General features: G+C 35.4%; 1 protein-coding gene across 5 annotated transcripts in view; it reads left to right on the forward strand.

Annotated features, from left to right (window-relative positions):
- Positions 1-285: 285 nt before the first annotated feature.
- The window catches only part of TAB2 (TGF-beta activated kinase 1 (MAP3K7) binding protein 2), a 76,322-nt gene continuing 50,240 nt past the window's right edge, over positions 286-26,367 (forward strand). For 2 of the 5 annotated variants that reach the window (XM_032485122.1, XM_032485123.1), the window contains exons 1-2: positions 286-663; positions 25,536-25,684. The gene's annotated coding sequence lies outside the window, so the exon portion shown is untranslated. The remainder of the gene's footprint in view (positions 664-25,535; positions 25,685-26,367) is intronic. The other 3 variants (XM_032485121.1, XM_032485119.1, XM_032485120.1) reach the window with 3 other exon arrangements.

Here is a 26,367-nt window from a genome sequence, read left to right on the forward strand (position 1 = left end):
TAGCAAGGCGGGCGTGGAGTCTGCAAGTGTCGGGGGAGGGGTGCAGGGCGGAGAAAGAGCATCCCCGCACCGCCGCTGCCGCCGCTGTCGGCCGCTCCCCCGCCGCCCGGCTGGGGGAGGCCTCGTCACAGCCGCCGCCTCAGCAGCGGCCGCAGATCTCGCGGTGTTTGCCGGCGGCCGCGCCGCCATATTGTGTGACAGTATTTTGATTTGCACTGGGCTGGCGGAGCCGCGGCGAGAGCTGGGGGGGTGGGGGGAGGGCAGGCGAGCGCGAGGGGGGTGGGGGCCGAGGGAGTAGGGAGGCCGAGCGAGCTGCAGCCGGGCAGCGGCGAGCGGCGACGCCACCCAGCCATCGTTTTTGATCTGCTGCAGCCGCCGGCGGGGCGACCCAGCCCGACCCCCTCCCCTCCCCCTCAGCCACGAGCGGCGACGGCGGCGGCCGGAGGGAGTTGGCGGCGGCGGCCGATCGGAGGGGCTGAGCGGGGAGGGAGGGAGGGCTGAGGTGTCCCCCCTGCCGGGTGGAATCGGAGGCGGCGGCGGCGCTGGCGGCGGCTGTGGTGGTGGAGGCGGCAGCGGCGACGGTGGAGACGGCTGCCCTAGTGGGAGAGGCGGCGGCGGCGGCCGAGGAGGAGGAGGGGGAAGCGGCGGCGGCGGCGGCGAAGGGTAAGCGGACAGCGCTGCCGGGCCTCGGCGGGATCCCCAATCCCGGCTCTCCCCTCTGCTCCCCGCACCCCCTCCTTCGTCTGGAAGGGACTCGGTCGACTCGCAAGGCCCTTGCGGGGCGTCCGCTTCTTCCTCTCACTCTTCCTCCCTCCGCCTCCTTCCTTCCCCAGTGGCGAGGCGGAGAGGGAGGCCCCCCAAGTCCTCCAGACCAAGTGGGGGTGGGGAGCATCGGGCCGGGCCTGGGCTCGGGGGACTGTGTGTGTAGGGGGAGGGGGAGATTCACTGGAGTCAGGCGCCCGGGAGAGCCCCGGGTGGGGGAGGGTGCCAGGGGGTGGGAAGGGCCCCTGACTGCACGGGTGCCCCCGGCCCGCCTCTTGGCATGTATGAGATGGGGGTGGGGGAAAGAAAACTCCTTTTGGGGAGCCGCGATCGGTATAAGTATGACTTAGGGGCGAGGGTGTTGGTGGGAGACCGAGGGAGTTACGCAGGGCTCGGGGTAGAACGTCGTTCCCTTTCCAGTGTTGGTTTTCTGCAGCCGCCTAGAAGTGGGGAGCAAGCCCCGCTGTGAATATGTGGCCCCTAGATCTCGGAGGATAATTCTAGTTTTCCGTCCAGTCAGCCTCAAACCCTAAGATTGTGGCTGTGACAGGGAGGCTGAAAGGGTCTGGGCATCGCTAAACAGGTGACAGGTGTATCTTTCTGTTACTGATGCTGTGGGGTTACTCGGGCAGAGTAGTATACCAAAGTGTCAGAGACAGTGTGGGTTCGTATTTATGTGTTTGGCCATGTTTCATTCCATATATAGTATATTTGAGATGTTAGGTTTCCATTCTTCAAGTCAGCTTAATTGTTGTGGAGAAATTCTTCAAATGTTTCTGATAAGAGGGTTTTCCAGGAGAGTGGAGGGGATTTGCTGCTTCACAGGGGTTTCTTAGTAGTTCATGAATTTCGGGTCCCCACTGCGAGCCTGTTTTGAGTGCCTTTATTCATTGGAAAGTTCTTGAACACTTAAGGTCGTATTTGGGGCAACAGTGAGGCAGTGTAATTTTGCATCCATTTTGTCTGTTTTAGTTAAGTTTGTAAAGTGTCAAATTTTTTAGGATCAGATTGATTCACATTTTATAAAAGGAATTAGTTTGTGCTTTTAACTCAGTCAAAAGAGTGTGTTGCTCATTATGCAATTTCAGATTTGGCCGGGAATTTTGGTGGGCATGGAACAGAATTTTGCTTTCAGTTTTTATACTACTGCTTACCACACTCTTTGTACAGTAGCAGAGTTGTGACATCTTTTTAAAAAATCTTTGAATTCCTTGTAACAGTGAAATTGTGATTGATTTTAAACCCTGACAGTTTGAAACTTTGTATTTTGAAACCATTGCATTTTCTTATAAAGACTTGCTTTTCATTTTATTGTATGCTTTGGCTGAGCACTTAAATTAGAAACAATGGGAGGAATTGTCAGATAAATGAGCTACAAATCAAAATATGGCCAAGTTAGATGGAAAAGAATTCTCCAACTTTTAAAAAAACGTGTATGGAACGAATATATTGAATGATGGCACTTTCGGTGTTTTAACAGGAAATAGAACAGAAATTCCAGTGATTCAGAACTTCTGTTGGGGTTTTTCCCCCTTAAATCTAATCAGTTTCTAATAGAGGGTTCTTAAGATTTAAATCTTTAAAGAATCAGTTAAAGTTGAACGTATTAATTTGTTGAATAAGTCATCCACTGAATATGCTCCCATTATTTCATTTTTCTCTTGGGCGCCTGGGATAACTTTTCCTGAATTCTCAGGGGACACTGATGAAATGCAAGCCATTCAACCCTCTTTAATGTACTGTCACCTAGTAGAACCTGTGCTTTTGTAACTCATTAAGAAGTGGGAAAATGGTCAGTCTCGTCTGATACCAGTTTCCTGAAAAATAAATTTTAACTTAAATCAGTCTCATTTAATTGAAATAGCACCTATATTTGGTCCCCTCTCTAGTGGAAAGACGTGCTTGCTTTTAGCTAAGGATATTGTTTAAAACTTGCATACAGTTATTGCATCTAATGAAATGAGGTTTTTTAACTCTGCAGAGTTAGGTAAGCTCTACTTAGATCCCCAGTTATATCATTACTGAGTATTGCTTCTTTAGTATTCGTAACACATCACACTTGGGTAAGTGGCTTAACATGATTAATCTTTGTCTTGACGAAAATAAAAATTTATTCTACTTCTGTAGTTTTCCCTGTAAGGAAAATTCTTTCCTCAAAGTAGCTGTTTAGGATGAAATCTACATATGTATCTATGAACATACTGCAGTTTGAAAAATAGGTGTATTGTAGACAGTTTACATGAAACTCTGAGTTTCATGCCAAAAAAAGCCCCATGAGAAATGTGTGAATTTTCTGAAACAGCATTTTTTTCAGTTGTATAAACTGAATAAGACTAAAAGTTTATTTTTTAATGATTATCGGCACACTTCAAAAGGCACGGTTTGCATTGTTATAGTTGTTTTGAAAAAAAAAAGTTCCTAATAATCTTCACAACATATAAAGTTTGTAAGTTAAACTGTAATTCAGAAAAACTCCCATTATATCTCTACCTGGCCAAGCTCCCATGACCCAGAGGAGAAGAGTAGTAGCACTTTTTCTTTGTTTCACTTATGTCATCTTTATTTGATCCATCCAAGATTGGGACTCTATAAAATAGAAGGATTATGAGGAAATAACAGGCAAATGTGAAATTGGGGCAAAACAGTAATAAGGAGGAGAAGATAGCAGGTAAGATGCTGTTAGAGTATATGAACAGATTTAGGCCTCTAGGAATATGGAGATGTGAGCAGCAATGGCTGCCAAGCATAGGAAAATGATCATGCTGAACTGTACTAAGGAGATTTGGTCTGAAACTTTTTTTAGACTTTCACAATCTATATGCTATCTTAAATCCTCTGTATTGAGTTGGTAAGGATTTGGAGACATTGGAATTGTATGAAATCTAAATGTATGTACATATTTATTTCCTTCTGGCTCATATATTCAGAATACTTACAGTATTTTAACATTTCATTTTTTATGATTCTGACCCTAAAAAGTCAACAACACTTGCCTAATCAGAAAGCTGAAATCCCTGAGTAAGTGCTCTTAGGGGTGGCCAGTACTGTACTTCTTACATTCCTTTTAGTTAACTGCTAAACTTGACTGTGCCAGGGTCAGAGATTAAGAATGGCTGTCTTTATGAACAGGTAAAGAAGATTTGTTGTGTATGTATATTACTCAGCCATAAGAAAGAATAAAATAATGCCATTTGCAGCAACATGGATGGACCTAGAGATTATCATATTAAGTGAAGTAAGGAAGTCAGACAGACAAATATCATATGATTTTGCTTATATGTGAAATCTAAAAAAATGATACAAATGAATTTATTTACAAAGAAGAAATAGACACATGAATATTGAAAACAAACTGTGGTTACCAAAGAGGAAAGCAGGGGGTAGAATATAAATTAGGAGTTTGGGATTAACATATACACATTACTATATATGCAATAGACAAGGACCTACTATATAGCCCAGGGAATTGTATTCAGTATCTTGTAATGACTTATAATGGAAAAGAATCTGAAAAAGAATAAATATAAATATATGTATAACTGAATCATTTTGCTGTATGCCTGAAACTAACACAAAATTGTAAGTTATACTTCAAAAAAAATGACTACCTTTATTCTTCATTTTCTAGTAAGTATTCCATCCCTCAAAATACAGTATTTGTTACTAAGTAGTACTTTCTACTGTCCTTCTAGCATTTAAGTTATGCATTTCACTTAGACTTTTCACTTTGATTTTTATTGACTCATTTTATAAATTATGCTTAGTTTCTAATTTCTTAATCCTCAGAAAAGGAATGACTTACTGTTAAAAGCACAGTAAGATGTGTCAGCTGACAAGTTGGTATTTCAGGAGATTCAAGTCAGAATTGCCACAAGGTAAAATTGTGGATATTAATATCAATAAAAGATCTCTATGAAAATTGATTAAAATTTGGGCACTTAAAAGTGCTTTGCCCAAAATATAATTTATGTAGAACCCCTTATCTCTGGATGACACTTGATAAATAAGGCTTTGCTGAATGTGCCTTTTTGATTTGCATCTTAATATTTTTAATGTAAAACTTTAACATGAAGTTCTATTGCATTTCTAATAACCTAGTTTTAATTTGGTATCAAGGGAATGGTAAGTATCTTTTGACCTCTAATATCTTAACATTAACCTTTTTAGTGTTTCCTACATGGGAAAAGAAAGAAACTAACATTTATTGAGTGCCTTCTAGGTGCCAAGCTTTCTATCATTTCACAAATGTTTGTTGAGCACTTACTATATGCCAGGGCCCTTCAATATGTTGGAGATGGCAGCAATGAATAACAAAGACAAATTTCTGTTCTCATATAGTTTACATTTTAGTAGTGGAGGATCTGATAAAGTGTGTCTGGGAGGAAAAAGTACTGTGGAGAAATTTAAACAGGAAAGGGAATTGGAGAAGAGACTGCATATTTGCTCTTTTAAAAACTGCATAATGGGTGTTATCTTTGATTTCAAAAACAAAAACTATTATATACATAATTTTTTTCAAGAATATACTTCATAACTTGGAAACATCATTGTGTTTGTACTTCAGAGTTATAGTTCAGTTAGCAATTTCTTATTGTTAGTGCCTCAGAAATCTGCTTTGTGGTTTTAGTAGAAAATTTGGAGTTGGAATCCTGGTTTTGCCACTTAACTAGCTTTGTGATTTGGGGCCAGTTACAATTGCTTAGCCTCTCTGAGCTTGTTTTCTTCTTGGTAAAATGAGGATAATATCTATAAGGTTGTTGTGATGATAAATTGTATGTTTTGTGTAAATTATCTTATATATGCAAGGAGCTCAATAAATTGCAACTTTTTTGTCTGTCGTTTATCCGGAGTTGTAAAACATAGCTGAAATTGGCGACCCTTCCAAGAAGCTCTCATAGCACTTTTGTGTGGGACATTGTTTAATACACATTTTATTTGAACAATTAAAGCACTCTTATCTTATAGAATGAGGTTAATTAAAACTTAACTATAATTTATAGTCACTAGTACTTTCTGGGGAGTTTATACTTGTTATCTTGTCAGTGTGCTATTAGGAATAAACCTACAGTCTTTTTATGGTGAAAGAACATTGTGGCATGTCTTGTAGATGAGCTGGATCTCAGCATTTTGACCAGCAGACCACAAATATTGTATAAGATTCCAATTCATGGAAATATTTGTAAAACATTAGTGCAGTGTAAGTATTCAATAAATGGTCACTTTTTCATTGATTATTATGGCTTTATTTTGTGAAGTGGGGTAATCCAAAGAATTTACAAAGTGTTAAGGAAAACTTTTACAAAGATAAAAGAAAATAATGCAAATTGTGGATAGCTTTTTGACAAAAGAGTGGACTAGTAAATCAAATTGCAATATTTGTTGTCATTTTTAGCCTGGAAAATCACTAAACTGAGTTTCTCAAGGACAGACCATGTCTTTTTCCTTTTAGTCTTTACTTCACCGTATCTTCAGTGCCTGGCCTGTATTTAGAAGCTCAAGAAATGCTGTGTTAAATGTTTAATGGCTCTTAGTGACAGTTTTCCTGTGTGTCACAACTCTTTCTGGAAGTAAGCATGTTCTGAGTTTGAAAAGTGTTTGCACTGGGCTTAAAGTTTTTGAATCTCTAGTTTTAAGCACAGACTAGGATATCATGTGAAGTCTTCTGAGTGCTTTGTTTTTTTGCATCTAGCCAAAAATCTGAAAAAATACCCTAGAAATTGAAAGGAAGAAAAGAATCAGTTGTTTGAAACTAGATTAGTATTCATTAACCTATTCCTTTGAAGTTGACATTGAAGTGAAAAAGTGAATAGCAATTTTTAAAAGCAGAGTAGAAGAAATAATTCATACATAATTATATGCTTTTAACTAACCTTGAAAAGACAAGTTTATCTTATCTCTTTAATTTCAGTGAAACTAGATTTATACTGACTTTATGAATTAAAAGGCTCAGTCACTTTCTTACATTGCTATAATGTAGGGAATATTGGTGTTCTCACAGAAAAGGGAAAACATCTCACCCCATCCTACCCTACTTTAACAGTAACCATTTTTCAGATATTTAAATCTTAGTACTAGTCAGCTTTTTTCTGTTCTGTGGCAAGTTACTCTCTGCCTAATGAATAATTTTAGCTTTCCTAAAACTGAATACTTCCCTCAAGTTCTAAGATCTTTAGTCATTTACACAAAATATTTCTTGGCTTTTAAGAAAATCCCCATGAGGATATATAGAAACAAATTGCTTAATATTCAAATTTGGTATGATACAGTACTGTTCTAGAAATGAGATAGATACGCGCAGTTGAATGTTTTTATACTTGTGGGTTTTCATTTGTTCATTTTAACTGTTAACAGTCAACCACTGGCAAGGGACACTACTACAGGGTGTCAGTTTGTGGCTTCAGAAAGAAAGGAAGCCTCATTTATCCACAAACAGGTACAACAAAGACCAGGACATTTTAAGAATTTATAGTATTTTAATTGCCTTGTTAAAGAAAATGGCATTCTTGTTTCACTTAAGAAGAAAAACAAAAACTGTCCTGGTACAAGCCTCAGAAGCCAAATAATAAAGTAGAGGTTGAAATGGTCCTCCTCAGAGGGAGAGAGAGAGACAGGAGAAGCCAGAGTAAAGAAACGTAGAATCCAAAAGATTTTAGTGGAGCTGTATGAATACTGATTGTTTTTAATAGAATTATTCAAAAGAATTAATCTGTTAAAGAAAATGTGTGATCCCTGCAACCAGCTCCTGCCCATCCTGGCTAAAAGAGTAAGTGAAAGCAATGCCTGTGGCATTCCTAGGTATGTTACAGAGATGAGTGCTACCATCAGAGACTTCATAGTTTCTGGGGGATGATTCTTAGACCGTTTAATTTGCCTGTTTGGCTAGTGCAGAAGACATGTTCTCGGAGGGTAACAGATGACAGTGAATTATGGAGGAAAAAAATGCATAAAAGAGTAAATTTTCAGTTAATAAATTCTTATTCATTGGTGTATTAACTATACTTCCATCTAAATTGTTAAATAATACTCTTGAGTTTTATCTTAAAGTTTTACTCTAAAATTTATATTGAGGAAAACTTATTTTGACCTACAGTATCTTAATATTAACCTTTTTAATGTTAGCAAAATTGAGTACATCTCAGGTTTGCTTCCCGTCAGTTTGCCAGTCAGGCCAGCGAAAGACAGAGCTTGTTTCATTAGTATAAAGCCAATGGTAATTCAGTGGAATAACTTTCCATACCCTATCTATGGGAGAAAATACTTGCCAATACAAATAAAAACTTGAAATCAGAAATGTGAGCTTGCAGAACACAGTTCTCACACAAGGCAAGTTTTGTTTAGCCAGAGAAATCAACAAAAACAGTCATTCTGATATGTACTGGGAAGATAGTGGAAGGGAGTTTACCTAGTTTTAATTCTCTCAGGAGCTGAAGAAAATACTACTTTTTAAGTTTGAGTTGGTCTCTGTTAACTTGTCAACCTGCACGCTTTTAACTAAATATCTTAATTTTACCGTATTGGGAGTCAGAGAGGCAGAATAAGGAAAGACTTGGGCTTTAAAGTCAGATGGGCCCAAGTTCATATATAAATTCTATTGCTAACTATATCTGTGTGATCTTAGGCTAATCACTTAAACTTTTTGCGTCTAGGACTTTTCTTAAGAAAAATACGTGTATATAGTAATACCTAACTTGCATGGTAGTTTTAACTACATTATCTGTTTCTCATGTTAGCTAGCTCTGTATTTGTTGCCTCGCACAGCACTTACCTGGAACCTAGTAGGCATCAATATGTGGAAGTCAAAATGTCTAATGTAGTAGCCTATGATATCCTGTGCTTTTTAAGGCAGCTTTTCTTCCCTGAAACTTATATTCATTTTGAGCATCTTCTGTTTAGTAAAGTTTGATTTTAAAAAGTATTAATCTTTCAAATAGAACAAAGTGAGTTCTTGTTTTAGAAGACATGTAGCTTAAATAATGGGAAGTAATTTTATATTTGGAATCTTGCTTTGTTAGGTTCTGCTTTCAGGATACCGGTTCAATTCATTTTCCTCAACAAGTAGAATGAAAAGGAAATAATTTCTATACTGTTTAATTTACTGTAACTCTTCAGACCAAAGATGAAATAAACAAAACATCATTTTTCTAATTACAAAATAAACATGCATATTATTAATTCTTTGTATTTTTCTTCTTCTGTTAAAAAGCCCACATTTTCCATTTGAAAGTAGTTCATAACCCATAATTTAGTTTTTATATGAAAAGCATTGGAAGATTGGTGTGGATCAGATTTTGAAAACATCTCAAATATAAGAGATTAAATATAAAATGAATCACTTTATCTATATAAGATGATCTTTGTAATTTTTTTGTTTTAAATTGCTAGTTAATTTTTTTTTAGTTATTTCGGCAATATTCTTTTCTATGTCCATATTTCACATTCAAAAAGAGATATAGTGTTAAATTTACTGATGTTTATTACTGGATTAACTTATTTTTTTGCTTTGGTTTTTCCTCACAGTTTTTTATCTTAATTCATTGAGTGAATTGGTGATTTTGTAGAATATTTTGCTGTGCTTATTAGTATTAATTGCTGTTTGTGTAAATTATATTTTAACATATTAATATAATTTGTTTATTCATCACTCGGTAAACTTCAGAAAGCTTCCTTGTACCATAGTAATACAAATAACTTATTGCTGAAATGCAAATTCAATTACTATAATTATTGTTGAAACAGTATTTTTTTCATTGCTTGCATTTTAATAAGTATGTTAGAACATTTTGTAGTGTATATATGAAATCTAATCCTAGAAGTAATAAATAACTCTTGAATCTTACACAAGTATAGTTTTTGTTACAGTCTGTAAACAGAAGCACAAAGAGTGGTGGAGATTCAATCATTAATCATCAATTAAGTGACATATTATTGTTACAGAAAGAATTGTGAGGTTCATATTGGTCTTTTCAGTCTTGTTATTATAGCTGAATAGTTTTGCTGCTAGCAAAGTCAGCATATAACATGAGACTTCTTTTGTGTATACACACACACGTTTTATTTTTGTTTTCATCAAATACTGTTACTTGAAAACCTAACATTTTCAGATCCTTTCAGATGGGTCACTTAATGATAGTAATAATTAGTTCAGCAAATAAATTTTGCTTTTTTGCCATCTGTAACAGTTTGTCTTATATGCAGCAAATGAATCAATAATCAAGTGCATTAAAAATTAAATTGAAGAAACCTTCGTTTAAAATTTAATAATATTCAAATCTGTGGTATAAAAATAGATGCTTGCCTCCATATTCTTGATATCTATGGACTTTTTTGTCTTTTATGGTTTCCTTTTATACAAGCATTTCCTGATCATAGGTTTTATTGGTGCTAAGTTATCACTAGGAAAGAGTTGCAGAGAATATAGCAATATAGGCAAGAAAATTTGCTCTTTGAAATTTAAGATTCAGAACAGAGTGTGTTGTCCATTTTAATCCATTGAGCTCAAATTATGGTATAATCTCTTGGTTAGCTTTTAAGAGGCTATTAGTGACCTGATAAATATGGCATCTACTTTTTGAAACTGAAGCAGATGTATGTAGACCTCACAGCTAAGAAGTTACTAGAATTGAAGTGAAAAAGTACTTGAGAAAGATATCTAAGGAATCATTGTCAAACAAAAGTTTGTGAAAATACAAGTACTGTGTTATTTGCATTGAGAGTAACTTACTGTTTACTTTGTAACTTGCATATACCTGAACTAACTAAGGACTGTTTGCCACTTTATGATGATTTTCTAAGGTAATGGAAAAATAAACATGTGGAAATGGGATTTTCAAAAAAATTTTCCCTTTCCACATAGCTGATTCTGTTTTTTTTACATATGAAAATGTATTGACCTGTATTGTTTAGGCTTGCTTTTTCTTTTCTTTTTTATTTTTCTTTTTTTCTTTTTTTCCTTTTTTGAGATTTTTCTAGCTGAGGCGATGGTTGGCCTGAGTGAGACATGGTCATTCTCTTCATAAGATTTTTCCCCTAATGAACAATGGCATGAATTTACAGAATGACTATTCAGAGCTGTTACTTTAGCTCTGTGAGTGGAACAAGAAGTACTCTTGAAGAAGGTAACTGGTTCGTGGGCAAATTGAACTTAGCCAAACCAAGGTACGGGATCCGTCCTTCAGCTTTTATAGTATATCACATAATCAAAAAAATAGAAAGAAATTCCACAGAATTTGTTTCATATGCCTTCTTTGGCACACCTGTGCAAAATAACTGGCTAATCCAAGAAATCTTGCCTGACTCATTCTCCCACTGTGCCTCATCTCTACACTCTTTGTCAATCTAATGTACTTATCCAATAGTTTTGAATTAGTTTTGAGTTCTGCTGTGTGCCAGATATTTTGCTAGGTGACAGAATTGGAAAAATGCGTAAGATACAGTTCTTGCCCTCAAAGAACAGGTATACAAACTCATATACTATTGTGTAACAAATGCAGTGACAGGGTTAGATATAAAACACTTTAGAAATCTACAGGAGGGGGCTGTCTGACTCAGTGAGGGAAAAGGGATATGAGAGGGAATTCTTCATAGGAAAAAATGACACAATCTGTGTGTGTCAGATAGGCAAGGAAGAGAAGGACAAGCTAGGAGTAGAGAGGCCATTTCAGTCAGAGAAAACAACATGCGTGAAGGATGGAAGTAGAAAGTCCACACATACTCAGTACTGTTTCCACAGTGCACTAGACACCACTGGTGGCTTAATTGGAAGTGAGAAGAGCATGAAGATCCTTGAACACTCTATAAAGTAGATTTGACTTCATCCTATAAATGATGGAATGTTTAAATTAACATTCTAGACAGATTTCTCTGGCTGCAGTTTAGATACTACTTTAGATACTACTCAGCCATAAAAAAGAATAAAATAATGCCATTTGCAACAACATGTATGGACCTGGAGATAGTCATTCTAAGTGAAGTAAGCCAAAAAGAGAAAGAAAAATACCATGATGTCACGCATATGTGGAATCTTAAAAAAAAAAGACACAAATGAATTTACTTACAAACAGAAACAGATGCACAGACATAGAAAACAAACTTATGGTTACCAGGGGGGAAAGGGAGGGAAGGGATAAATTGGGAGTTAAAGATTTGCAAATACTAACTACTATATATAAAACAGGTAAAACAACAAGTTTCTTCTGTATGGCATAGGGAACTTTATTCAGTATTTTGTAGTAGCCTATAATGAAAACAGATATATGTATGTGTATGACCAAAACATCGTGCTGTACGCCAGAAGTTGACACAACATTGTAAACTGACTATACTTCAATTTAAAAAAAAAAAAGCTAGGCTTAGGGGAAGGGGCTAGCCTTATAAACATCCATTTGAGAGTTGATAAAGACCTAAATTAAGCCTGTGATTAAGAAGAGTAGGGGATGAATTTGAGAAGAGAATACTGAGTGTGAAGTAAAATAGGGTAAGAATCACACACGCCCTGGCTTGAGTACCTGGGTGCATACCTAGGTGGTACCTACCATTCACTAGCACAAGAACATACCAGGGGGGTAACAGGTGAGGAAGATAGTTAAGTTCTGTTTTAAGGCTCCTATGAAGTTAGAAAGGAAAAAGGCATCACTAAAGAGCAAGACTAGTGTAGTTGGAGCTAAGAGAAGAAGAGTAGATGAGATCTAAGTGTGTACATGCTTTTCATTTAGGGTCTTTAGATTGTAGTAAGGATTTTGGCATTCAGGATGAGATTAGAGGCCACTGAGGATTTTAAGACATGAGCTATTTGTCTCCCCCCCCCCCCACTTACAATATGATTTAACTGGTGGTTATGCATATATAATCCTGAATTATTTTCATGTGTATAGATTCATGTAACCATCATAGTCAAGTTACAGAACTAGAACTAGCCCATCACCACAAAGAAATTCCTTTGTGTTACCCAACCTTAACCTCTGGCAACCACTGATCTGTTCTGTATCACTATAATTTTGTCACTTTGAAAGTGTTATATAAGTGGAATCACACGTTATGTTCTCTTTTGAAGTTGGCTGTTTTCACTCAACGCGCCCCTTGATATCCATCCAAATTGTTTCATGTATCAATAATTTGTTGTGTTTTAGTGCTAAGAAGTATACCATTGTATGGATGTACCACAATTTAATTATTGACTAATTGAAGGACTTTTGTGTTTCCAGTTTGGGGCTATAAAAATAAAGCTGCTGTAAATGGTTTTGCACAGGTTTTATGCGAAAATATTTCATCTCTAGGATAAATCCCCAGGATTGCAATTTCTGGGTTGTATGATGAATGTGTTTAACTTTATAGAAACTGCCAGTTTTCCAGAGTGTATGCACTATTTTACTTTCCCACCAGCAATATATGAGAGATCCAGTTTCTCCATATCATTGTCAGCATTTGGTATTGTCTTTTTTATTTCAGGCATTCTAATAGGTATGTAGTGAAATCTCATTGTGGCATTAATTTGCATTTCCCTAATGGCTAATTATGTTGAATATATTTTCATGTGCTTCTTTGCTGTCTGTGTATCCTCTGTGGTGAAGGGTCTGTTCAGATCTTTTGCTCATGTTCTAATGGGATTATTTGTTTTTCTTACTGAACTTAATGAGCTCTTTATACCTTCTGGATACAAGCCCTTTGTCAAGTATGTGATTTGCAAATATTTTTTCCTGGTCTGTGGCTTATCTTTTAATCCTCTTAACAGGGGCTTTTGCAGAGCAAAAAATAATAATAATTTTTATGAAGTCTCATCTATTTTTTCTTTTATGGATTGTGCCTTTTGTCTGAAAACTTTTTGCTTAACCTTAGGTCCAAAGATTTCCTCCTGTTTTCTTCCAGAAGTTTTCAAAAAAGCTTTACATCTTGTATATGTAGACCTATGATCCATTTTGACTTAATACAAAGGTGTGAAGTTTAGAGTGAGGTTCATTTTTTGTCTTGGGAATATCCAGTTGTTCCAACACCATTTGTTGAAAAAAATTGTTCTTACTCCATTGAATTGCTTTTGCACCTTTGTCAGAAATCAGATGACTGCGCTTATGAGGGTCTTTTTCTATATTCTCTATTCCAGTCACTTGATCTTTGTGTTTATTCCTTTACGAGTACTGCACTTTCTTGATAACTGTAGCTATATAGTAAGTCTTAAAACCAGGTAGTAAAATTTCCCCAACTTAATTCTCATTTTTCAGAATTGTTTTCTAATTATTCCATTTCCTTCCTGTGTAAAATTTAGAATCTGTTTTAAAAAAAATATGCTGGGATTTTGGTAGATACTGCATTATACTCATAGATCAATTTAGGGGAAATTGACATTTTTATATTGTTAAGTCGTTCAATCCATGAACACAGTTTCTCTCTCCTTATATTTAGGTTGTATTTGATTTCTTTCATCAGCATTTTGTAGTTCCCAGCATATAAATTCTATGCATGTTTTGTTAGACTTACACGTAGATACATTTGGAGGGGGGAACATTTGTAAATGATACTGTGTTTTTAAACTTTGGTTTTCAGTTGTTCATTGCTAGTTTATAGCAATATGGTTGATTTCTGTAAGTGGACCCTGTATCCTAAGACCTTGCTAAACTGTTAAATTCTAGTAGTTTTTGGGTGGATTCTCTGGGTTTTCTACTGTGTCTGTGAGTAGAGACAGTTTTTATTTCTTCCTTTTCAATCTCTATGCCTTATATTTCCTTTTCTTGCCTTACTGCTCTAGTAAGTATTTCCAGTACTGTGTTTAATAGGAGTGATAAGATCAGACAAGCTAGTCTTATTCCTGATTTTAGGGGAAAGCATTAAGTATGCTAGCTGTAGGTTTTTTAATAGGTGCTGTTTATCAGGATGGTGAAAATGTTTCTTTTCCTAGTTTGAGTTTTTTTCATGACTAAGTATTGAATTTTGTCAAATGATTTTGATATGGTCATATGGCTTTTCTTTAAACTGTTAATTGATGGTATCTTTCCTTTTTAAAAATTTATTCTGGCAGCTCTATGTAAAATAATCTATAAGAGTGGGGCAAAGATATGAGCAGGGAAGCCATACTAGAAATTATTGCAGTTATCCAGATGAGAGATGATAGTGGCTTGGACCAGGGTAACAACAGGAAAGGGTGTGAAGAGGTCAGATTTTGGATATGTTTCAAACCCTGGGTGGGCACGAATTGTTGATGAATTGGATCTGAGGCATAAAAGAGAAGTCAAGGATGATGCCAGGATTTTTGGCCCAAGTGATTGGAAGTATGGAGTCGCTATTGATTGAGTTGGGGAAGACAGTGAAGTAACAAACTTTGGCTGTGCAATCGAGAGTTTGTTTTTGGACATGAAAACTTTGAAGGGCCTACTAGGCATTTAACTGGACCTATCAAGTAGACGACTTGATATACAAAATGGAATTCAAGAAAGAGATTCAGGGTAGAATTAGAAATTAGTGTCATCACTTGAGTTGATGCATGAGAAATTATACTGATACTTATTTTTAAAATTATACCTGTAACCTTTTTCTTTTTAATGTGCTATTGTTTAAGGTTTATTAGCAAGAAGCAGGATTCTCTTAGCACTTTGTGAATATTTGGTTTGGTTCTATTTATGAGCATTGTTATTTATCTCACATTAAGTGCACCAGAAATTATGTGGTTGGGAGACAATTTGGGGGATATATATTTACTGTAATATATATTACAGTAAATCATACATATTTGATAAGTTGATGTCTGTAATAGTAGTATAGACATATGTGCCTTACTAATTTTCAGAATTTTGTTCTAATCTTTATAAAGAAGTAGCTCTAGGCATATTGTGAAAAGGATTTGATTATTAAGTTCTTAAATGGCTTTCTGTGGCAACATTTCTTTTGTAAATAAAAGTCAGCCAGAGAGACAGATCAAAAACAAAAATTAAAAACAAGAATGCAGAATAGCTAGCAAGGAGAGACTTACCTTCTGTTACCAGAAACATATTGGTAAAGGGAAAGGGTGAATGTCAGTTTATAGACTTGATAAAAAGATCTTCTAAGTTCCATTCAGATATATTTTCATATTAAGATATTCTAGAAAATACTTTAAGTGGCACGGTAGTTTCCATTGTAACTGGTTGACTAATGATATTTTCTTATTTATAATTTAAATATCTCTAGCACTTTGTTTTGTTTCTTCTATTGCAGGATTTACCATGTTTTATTATAATAGTCTGTTTACTTTTCAGTTTCTCCCAACTAAATGTAAGTTTTTACAGCATTAGTACAATGCCTTTGCACTTAAGTTTTCTGTAAATATTTGAATGAATAAGTGAACATACACACACTACTAAAGTTTAAAGCTAGTAGACTTGCTTGCTTTTGAAAGTAAATGAGTTTTTGAGATTCCAGAGTATAGATTATGGTCAAGTGTCTTTTCTGATGCTTTCAAACATTACAGCCCTGAAGAATGCACCCATACGTAGCAACATTACTAACCCAAGGTCAGTGAGGCACACATTTCGCCTTTTGTTATTTATTATTTTTTCATAGTGGTAGTGGATTTATGCAAAATCATCTTAACTTTGGCAGAGGCTTTTTGTATTGAATGGAGGACACTTTGCAAATAGTAGGCTGGGCTTAGAGTTTAGTCCTAAGTAGAATGTCTCAGAAAATTTCCAGTGCACGTTTCATAAGAGAGTATCTTTCATCTGCCTCTACTTAGTCCTTCTCCCCATTTCCAGGTAGACAGTAGAGGTATAGGCCAAGTTTCTCTTTAATAAAATTTAGTAATAATTACACTTTTTATTTTCATATAACTTTTCTCCTTTGGGCTTTAAAAGACAAAAATACCCTGAGCCTTTACTGTTCCAATCCAGATTTAAGCACCAAGAGAACAGTTATTTTTGAAAGCCATAGTATTTTATTGCCAGATCCCTGCTGTGTTTGTATGTGCATCTATATGTACATATGTGTGTATACATCTGTATATACAGGTATATATCATGTTAGCCCATGACATATTAATAAAATTTATAGGAAGAATGGCTTTCCTCTTGTATTGTTGACACCAACATAGTAAGAAGTGCTCTGTTCAGGCATCATGGTTAATAAGGCCGGGGGCCTGTATAAAATAATCCTTATCCTCTGGGAGAAAAGTGTGTAGTCAGCTGAGTCTCATACAGAAGTACCTACCTCTCATAATTATTGGAGCTTTAAGTGAGTGAATGCACTATAAATCACTTGGCCCAATGTTTAGCACATAAATCAATGCTTAATAAATGTTAATTATTCATGGAAAACTTTGTTATAAAATTATTACAAAAATAATACACTTAAAGCTTTATAATAGTCATTATTATACCTCTTTTCATTTGACTTTCTTGATCCCATTCTTTCCTGCATTTTATCTAGCTTTTCTGACTCCTTTTGTTGTAAGTTCTTACAACAAAGTCTCCTCTCTTCCTGTCTTGCCTCTTTACCATTATTCCCTAGGTCAGCATCATCACCTTCTACTGAATCTCAGTACAGTTTCATTTACAAATCTACATACAAAATCTCTTACCCTCTCTTGGAGAGGAAAATGACATAATCCGGTTATGTTTTAGGAGCTGGAAAGCTTGTTACCACTATGAAATACAGCTTAGAAAGACCTAAGAGTGGAATAAGCCATCAAATAAGAGGTTATTGTGTTATTGCGATTGTCCAGGTAACAGATACCTGAACAAGAATCTTGTGGAAATAGAAAGGAGTTAATAATGCAAGAAATACTTGTGGGAGTAATCAGTGGAAGTTTGCCACTGATTGCATATGGTGAGGAAAAGAATGGAAGGCTCTGAGATTTCTAGTTTCAGAATTATGCTCTAATATTAATAATTAACATATAGACAGGTGGGACTAATCAAATCCTTTTCACAATATGCCTAGGTGGGAAGCAGTGGGTTGAGTTTTGGACAAGATGACTTTTGGTTACTAGCAAGGCACTATCGGGCTGTTAGTTTACTCGTTCCAGTCCTACGCACCCCTGCTACCCCCTCACTCTCTGAATTCCATTGCTATTAGTCCAAGAACTTCCCATTAGGAAAAGTAATTTTTTGGTCATAATCAACACTAGAGATTGAAATGTATGGCTAGCAATTCCTTGTTTCCTCCCACATTCCTATTATCCTCCTCTTTTGGACCTTTCCCTCCAATGAAAAAGATTACTTAGAATAATCTTTACCACCATCACTGCTACCACTCACCCCCACCTCCAGGATATTGGTAGGTAAGTTTTTATATTTTTATAGAAAGTAAATAGGGCAACTTGGCAGAGCTCTTCAAAGAAAAATAAAACTTTATGAAGTGTTTGTGATTAAAATCTTAATCAATGAGTAGAGTAACACTTCATTTATCTAGTATCATTAGGTAATAAATATTCTACATAAGACAATTGAAACTTACCCCGAAATTAATTTATAGATTTTGTGTATGGAGATTTTAATGTTATTTTTATATATGCTATGTAGATTTTATTCATATATGTATTTTTTAATCTCTCCAAATCTATTTCTCTGTAATGTGATTTCTTTATATGAATTACTGCCTTCTGAAACAGAGAACATTCCCCCCACCCCAATTTCACCTATTCTGAAAGAAACAGCTTTTTGTTTCAGAGCTTCAAAACGAGAATCAGGAGCCCCAGGTTCTAGTCCAGGGTCTAACAGTAAATTCTTGTGTGAGATATTTTGGGGTTGTTTTACCACTGAATTGTGCCTGGCATGTAGTAGGTGCTTAGCAAGTATTTTTTGAATGAATCATTGTTTTATGCCTACTTTAGCACTCCTTTCCTGATTTATTACTGGAATTCATTACTGCCTAGTAATTAAGTTTCTGAGTTTTTAATGTAGTAGGAGTATCTAGGTTCTGATTGAGATGAATTATTAGTATTAAGCTTAATTTTTAATGTCTGTTTTTGCTATATAGTAAAAAAAAAAAAAAAGTTTGGCCTTCTCTTGATGTATTTTCTAGTACTTAAACTTTCCAAACAAATGGTCTTCTAATACTTGGTTTATTGAGGATAGTTTCTTAATTGAATATACTCTATGTGCCCATTTTATATATAGGTGGTGTCCTGTATCGCCCCATGTCCCCAGGGATCTTATACCTTAGATGAAGGGACACAGAAGAGAATAACTATATGTTGGATCATGAAGCACTGACCCACAGGTACATTAGGAGTTTTAGGAATAGAGAGGTCCATGTGGGCTGAAGCACTAGAAAATAATTCAGAAAGGGGATGGAACTTGAATTGGTTTTGAAGAGGTAGTTAAGGCTTTGATAAACATCCAGGTGGAGAGATGACATCCTAAGCTTGAGCAGTAGCATAGTCAGGAGTGAAAGCAGGGTTTAATATGTCCAGACAAGGTCTGACTGGATTTCTATGGGGACTAGCGGGAAATAGAAGTAGATGGATTTAGTAGAGTTTTACTATAGGCTCCATAACCCTGAAGGGGTCTGAGGGTAGAGTTCAGAGGAGTCCCTGCATTTAGATGAGAAAAAAAAACACATTTTATATTTTTATTAACAATAACCTGTACCTGAAATGTAGTATTTACTTCTATTGCAATTTTAAGCTGTAAAGCACAGTAGTATTATCAGTGCCTATGACTTTATTACTAATGGAAAAAGCACAGCTATTTCATGTGACTTTACAGTTGGGCTATCTCTGAATATAGTTTATGCAGATTACTACTTCAAAACTGTGTTTGTTATTGAACCTCTGCTGGATTTTATGTGTTGAGTGTTAATAAAGAAGCATGTATATCACAAATAAAGGTTTTCAAAAACACTTGGTTACTGTGTTTTTCAGTGTAATTGGTTTTCTTTATAATCATGTATTTTATTTTACTCATTTAAAACTATTCATTTAAAAAGAACTATATTTGAGTAAAATTGGCTTTCTTTGTAATCCTATGTATTTTTTTCTTATGTGTTTAATATTACTTTGAGAGAAAATACGTAGCTTTCTCCAGACTGCCAGAGGGGCCCAAGACACTGGACCTAGTGGAACCAAACTGGATAAGGCCTTGAAAACTACACTGAGTTCTTTTATTTGAAGTGATAAACGGGGAAGGAGCCTGGTGAATTTTTCATTTGTTTTTATTGTTTTAATTACAGAATAAATAATAAGTTAGTTTAGAAATTTAAAATTTTTCATTAAGTTTGAAAAAGAACCGCTTCTTAGCTTACAACTATACATAAACTAAGGTTTAAAAGGTAACAAAAAACTCATCTGTAATCCCACAATCACTGTCTTTACCCACTTATTATGTATCTGTTCCAGTTTACTAAGTTCTTGTGCAAAGGAGTAGAATATTTAAAGTGGTTATATAGAAGCATTTCTTAATCTACTGTACTAGATAGGTGAGGTGGGAACAGCTTAGTGGCAGGGAGGTAAGCTATGGGACTGGTCATTAAGAAGCTGGATGATTGGGATAGTAGGGATGGAGTAGAACTGGCAATTCCGAGAGGTATCTCAGAACCTATGGGACTTGGTGATAAATATAGAGGCTGAAATGCATATAGTGGCGTAAGGAATAGTATCAAAAATAAAGTTAAGAATAAGGTGCCTAAAGTAGGATTCTTGGAATAATATTGTACAAGTCCACCGTATCTTATCTGAAACCCTGAGGCCAGTTGTGGCTTGGAATTCATAACTTCTTGAATTTTAGAAAGGTACATGGTGTGTGTGTGTGTGTGTGTATATGTGTGTGTGTGTATATATATATATATAGTATATATATATATATATATATAGTGTATTATATATAACATCCCCAGCAAGCTGTGAGGTGTCATCCAGTAATTAAACACTAGTATTTCTGCAGTGAAAAATGGAAATGATTACTGTAAGTAGGCTAAATAAAGCCTATAAGTAGCTTTCACATCAGTTCAAAGCAGATTTTTTGCCACTACCAAATGAGTTTGACTGAAGCTTCCTGAAAAGTCTTTTCAGAACTGTTTAGATTTTGGAACTGTGTAAGTGACTTGTGGACTGTATTAGTTGTAACATCCAGTGAGGAGAGACTCTTAGGAGTTGTTTTTTGAGAAATGTTAATTATTAAATGGATGAAATTTGAAGGAGTTGGAAAAGATAATGGAAAGCAAGAGTAGAGTTAAGGTAATTTCAGTTTTCAGGCTAACAAGAAAATTGCTATTTCTGGTAAAAATGGAAAGTTGAAGGTGGGGAAGCTAGTTTGGGGAAGAGTTTAAGTTTAACCTTATACACATACAATTAAGAGGAAAAAATTCTTGCTTCACCTGACTTTCCCTTTTATTTTTTATGTATTACATACCATCGGTAAATGAGCTTAAAAGTTTAGAAGTGTTGGAGTATAAAATTTTCTTTTAAAACAGGCTCTTAATTTTCAGGGCCTGTACACTCTTAACGTTGAGATATTGAAGTACTTCTGGGCTGGGAGTGGTTGGAAAGGGTGTTCCTAACTAAGGGTTGTGGCCCTGCTCGCTGGAACAAAACCTGACCAGTAGACCAAAAGAAGTGGAGTGAGATACTTGTCCTCTAACAGGATGCTTGTCTATGTGGCTGAAACATTAATATGGCCATATTTATAATAATATGCATATATTCAGAAGTAATCATTTTTGCAGCAACAGTGGTAGCTGCTTTCGATGCTTTTTAGTGCTTAACCACATACCAGACACTGTTCTAAGGGGTTTTCAGCCAGCAGTCTAGTGGTATCTGTTCTGCCCGGTAGACTGGGTCATGATATCAAGCTAGGTAGGAAGCATTAGCCTAGGTAGTAGTATGATTTTGATTCCCCATTCACTTTTAGAATCTGGAATATAGGTAATTCATGCATAAATGTATAGAACTGAGTAAGTTTCACCTGTATTGCCATTTTGAGATTTTTTTAAAAAGTTACTTTGATAAATGGACTCATATATTAGTACTGTCCTATTAGAAATATGAACAAAGCATCTTTAACAAAAATGAAGAAGGTTCAATAATTACTCTTAAAATTGTTCAGTTGCATTATTCTGACTATATAAGTATACTGTATATGTATGTATTTATTTCATGATTCATAAGTTTAAAAAGGCAAATTTTGTTTTAAGCTTTTATTCATATTCTGCTATTGACTTGTATGAGTTGAACTTTATGTTTTTCTTCTGTTAAATAAGGATATTCGACTAAATAATCTGTAAGGCCCTTTCAACATCAGATTCTGTGATTCTGAATGTTTTAAGTTTCATCAAGTTTAACAGAAAGTTTAAACTACAATTTAAAGAAGATTCTCCCTAGAGTATGCTGTAAGTATAGGATGAAATGCCAGAGGGACCAGTGAGAGAATGAATATCATAAGTTTGTACCTACATCCTTTTGACAAACATTAAGAGTCAGAGAAATAAGGAACCTAGGAAACTAGAAGAATGTGCAGTCTTGACTAGAAAAATTTTCAAGAAGAAAATGATCATTAGCCATTCAAGTGAGTAATTAATCAAGTTAATGAAATATAGAGGAAGGAAGGAACCCTGGACCCTGGAGGTTGAAAGCCACAAATACATCTCTGGCCCCAACTCTGCTGCTTATGGAATTTTGATAATCAGTAAATTAATTTTCTGAACCTTGCCAATGAGAGTAATAACTACCTGGCCTTCTTTAGTGGTTTTTCACGAGGCTTAAATGATATGATGAATTAGAAAGTGGCTAATAAAACTTAAAATATTCTATGAACCTTCTTTTAAAAAATAAAATTTTAACTTAGTATATTTGGAGATCTAATTTGGATTTATTAAACAATTCATGAATCAAGCAGCAAAGTTATTGTAAAGTGGTAGATGAAGAGTCTGAAGAGGTTATTGGATTTGGTGGTTTGAAAGGAGGAAGTTATCAAGGGAGGAAACTTGAAGGGAAATTAGAACAAAGTTTAGGCCATAGCATAACTACTCAGTAGAAGAGTTAAGGCACAGCTGGTCAGAGAGAGATGGGACTAGCGTAGTTTGTTTATTCCTTGCATTGCTGTTGAAGTTTTTTGTATGCATGTTTGTATTCCTTATGGGATAAGGAATGGATAGATGGCAGGAACTGCAGCTCATTCTCAGTGCTTTGAATAAAGTAGCAATTTTAATAAATAGCTTTGTGAATAAATACTTGCTGAACAAGACTTAACTGCTAAAGAAAATTTTTGTGGTAAGAATGTGTACATGGATGTATGTTTAAGATGGTTAAGGCTTAAAGGTGTTCACAGGTTGAAGTGAGAGATTAAAAAGAAAGGGTGTTGGTTTCCTCAAGAAAATGGGAAAGAAAGGGATAGGATCTGGAGCCACAAATGAAAATGCTGGTCTTACTGGTATGAGACTGTTCCCCATAAAAGCACCAGGCCAGGAGGTTTTACCACTGAATTTTTTTTAACTTCAAGCACCAGATAATTAACTGTATTTCAGAACATAGAGGGGAAAAAAGTTAAACTTCCTAGTTCTTTTTACAAAGCCAGCATAACATAAAATACAAGTGTAAAAAGATTATACACCATTCTCACAAAAGTTGATGCAAAAAATACTTAATAAAACTATCAATGGAATCTAGCATTACATTAACAGAATAGTGCTATAACCCAGGTAGTATTCATTCTAGGAATGTAATGATAAATTGAATTGACTCATTAGTAGGTGAAGGGAGGTTATAAATATCTTGAAGGATATGAAAAGAAGGAAGATCAACATTTGTTCTAGTAAGAATCCTTAGTGAAAAAAGAATAAATGAACATAGCCAAGATTTTATATATCTCAGACCAGAAGCCAGCATTTTGTTACTAGAAATGGTAAGATACTAGAATTCCTATTTTAGTGAAATACTAAATTCCTTTTAAAAAGTCATGAATCAAAAAAGGTTTGGCCAGCATTACTGTTACATAACATTGTCTTGGGAATGCTGGCCAATATAATTAGATAAAAGAACAAAATAGGAGGTGTAATTATTGAAAGGGAGGAGGCATATTTATTATTCATAGATGACATTTTATATCTATATATATAAAATTTTATATATAGCCATTTTATATAAAAGCCAAAATAATCAATTGAAACTTTATTAAGAATGAGATTTCAATATATGGGATAGCTAGTTACAGAATAAAAGCACAAAAATTAATGGTTTATCTAAAATGTTTTTCTTGATGATCTTTAAACTGAAACCCCATTCATATGGATTAATGAGTAGAAATTGTCATTCTTAAATACTTTACTTTTTTTTTTTTGCCTTGTGGCAAAACTGAATCTTACCATTTCTAAGTAAAGTGCAGTCTATTGTGAATAAGACATTTAACATGTTAACTTTTAAAAACTGTTTTGAAATAAAGTTGTAGCAGTGAATATATTTCAAGTAACTATAAGGAAATTTTTTTCTTTTCTAAATTCCTTGTGGTTTATGATACTTGCTCTATTACTTGGTAATGCCAGGGAAGGTGTAATCTGATCTTTGAACCATATTTGGTAAATAATAATTTTGTGTGGAACCCACTGTTCTATCAGTAAGAGGAAAATTATTGCCCAAATGTAAGACTTTTCTTTGCCCTTAAACTATTTCCTGACTTAAAGACCAAGTTACATTGGTTCCTTTTGTTTTTAGTACCTACTGTGTACCAGGTTGTAAGGTGCTAATTCTCATGACAATCTGGAGAGCTGGGGAGGGGTGGTATCCCATTTAATAGGACAGAAACTTTGCAGAGGTTTAGTCCATACTGAAACCAGATTTAAACCTAGGTCTTTCTCTCCTAGTATATTTACAGCTACAATATGCCATCACAAAATGTGGAAATTTTACATTTTTCTTGAAAACTACTTTCATTCTGTTTTGCTTTGTTATGTTTCTAGTTACTAGAAATGCAGGGAGTTAAGTTCCTTGAATCCTGTCTTCACTATTTTTTGTTGTTGTTGTCCTTCTACAGTTCTCACAATCTGCCATCTTTTGACAGCAGCAGAGGATTCCGTTTATTTTGACTGCTGAGGGATTGATTCATTTCTTAGAGAAACTCCTAAGGGTGTCAGCTTACCAAGCATAAGGACATCATTTCCAGGCCCTAGTAATCTGATTAGTACAATAAATAGTTTAACATTTTTAATAGCGTACCATTTCTGTAATCTTTGTAGTTGTAAGTTTTGAGGGGGTTTTTTTGGTAAGTAATGTGGACCTACCCCCCCCCCCCATTACTGAATCTATTTTGGTAATGGAAAAAAGAATTTCCAGTGTGGTTAAGAACCACATCTTATAAGCTGTTCTTTGCCTCCCTCTTTAAGAATTACCAAGTATTTTTAAAAATTGGAACTTGAACCTCATTGCTTGGATACAGCTAAAGCATTTCTTAAGAAACCTATGAGAATCAATTGTAAGAATTTAAAGGAACAATTAGAAAATGATTGGAAACAAGATAGCAAAAGAGAAGAGTAAAGGGACCTGAAATGAGGACTTTACAATTCCAATTTTACCAATGAAAATGGATTTATTGTTGTTTTTCTCTTTCTGTTATACTCAGTGGTCCCATATTGGACAGTCTGTTGCTAAAAGCCAATAGAGATTTCATAAAGGCTACTGTTTCAATTTCTAGAATTGGAGTTCAGAGTGGAGTTGGGTGAGAATAGCATCTCCTGGTAATTTGTAATTTAAAAGATTCCTTTCCACTTAAGAATATTTTATGTGAGAGACATTGGGGACTACCTCATTGCTGATAGATCTCAATGTTATCTGGTCACATTTCTTGTTCTGCCTACCTCTAGTTTACTCTAGTTTCTCTTCTGCTTTCAAGGCTCCAGACCCAGTTCCTGGACCTGCCCTGGAAAAGAAGTATCCAGTAGAGATGAGCTCACTGCAGTTACTTAATTAAAAATTTGTAAGCTGCAAAAATGGCAATGGGCCAACCAAGAACAGCTACCATTTGAATTTTTCTATTTCCAGGTATGCTTAAGTCCATGGCACCAGTCAAGCTTAGCCTGTGTAACTGCCTTACTATGAAATCTATAGTAACCAAAACTTTACTTTCAAAACTTGTAATTATCTTGCTTTAAAGTTTAGTAACATTCCTAACATCTAGGTAACATGCAGCTAGCATTGACTTTAACATATCTTTTGCCTGAATATTTCCAATTTAACTTGTTTGCTGGTGGTAGCAAACTAATGCAAAAACAATTTAAGAAAAATAAATTTGAAATGCTGTTGAGTTAAGCCCTGTAAATGTACAAAAAGTACTCTGGTCTTCACTAAAAAGTAAACAGTAACAACAAAACGGTCTTTCTTTAAGAGGTTCACTATATGGTACAAGTATATAGAGAACCAAATAAATGAAACTACTTCTCTGTCCTGAGGTCCTCAGCTATTCTATACTACAAATGCCTTCACATGAAGAGGTAATATATTCTTGAATAATTGGAAAGATGATTTCTAGATAGACTCAAATAATGTATTATGTAGTACTTTTACCTGAAGAATTTAATTATATAAGTGTATAGCTAATATTTGCTGTATTTTTACTTAATTGCTCAAAAGAAACCAGTCAAGAAGGTCATAAGTAGTTGGAATTTTCATGGAATGTAACAACAAAACTGAAAACTAAGGCATCCCGCTGCCTTAGATTTTAACCT

The sequence above is a fragment of the Camelus ferus genome, chromosome 8 (genome assembly GCF_009834535.1).
Source record: "Camelus ferus isolate YT-003-E chromosome 8, BCGSAC_Cfer_1.0, whole genome shotgun sequence".
NCBI classification, from domain to species: Eukaryota; Metazoa; Chordata; class Mammalia; order Artiodactyla; family Camelidae; genus Camelus; species Camelus ferus.